Genomic DNA, 759 nt, shown 5'->3' on the forward strand with positions numbered 1-759 from the left:
TCCCCGCCGCGCCAAGCCCCTCCCCATCGACCATCGTGCCGGCACCCAAGCGCGTCGCCCGTGCTCCTTCCCCGCTTCAGACGCCTCGCCGTCCGTCTTTTCGCTGGAACGCGTGCCCGAGTCCGTTCGACTCTGCCGGCCGCCGTGACCGCCTTCCCCGCCTTCGCTCGCCATCTCCGACAAGTGCAGGCGTCGGTGAAGCCCCACAGCGCCTTCTCCAGCTCGTCGTCGACCTCGCCCTGCCTCTGCCGTTTCGCCGGATGCCTTCCCTGTTGCTGGGGACCTCGGATCCACCCGTTCCCCGTCTCCGGCGCCGTGCTAGGCCGCCACCTTCGCCTCACTGCTGCTGCTGCCCTCTGCTGCTCTCCTTGAGCGTGCCCGCTTCCTGCCGCTGCTCACGCACCGCCTGTCCTTGCTGCTGCCCACTCAAGGCCCTCGTGTTGCTTCGTTTCGGTGACCATATGGACCGCCAAGTTCGACTACGATCCTCGAGACCATCGGGTTGCACGCCAACATGAGTACGACCACAGACGGCTACCTGCGGATGGATTTCGTCAAGTTCAACGACGACCCGTGAAGCACATGGGTACGCCAAGTTCCTCTACCGACGCCGTGTACGACTACATCCGAGGTGGATTTCGTCAAGTACCCCTTCGGATGCGCCGAGATCGACTACATGGTCCGCCAAGTACCTCTCCGAAAAACGTGTACCATCTACCGTCGCTCGAAGACCCGTGTACAACTACTTCCCACGACGAC

The sequence above is a fragment of the Triticum dicoccoides genome, chromosome 2A (assembly GCF_002162155.2).
Source record: "Triticum dicoccoides isolate Atlit2015 ecotype Zavitan chromosome 2A, WEW_v2.0, whole genome shotgun sequence".
Taxonomy (NCBI): Eukaryota; Viridiplantae; Streptophyta; class Magnoliopsida; order Poales; family Poaceae; genus Triticum; species Triticum dicoccoides.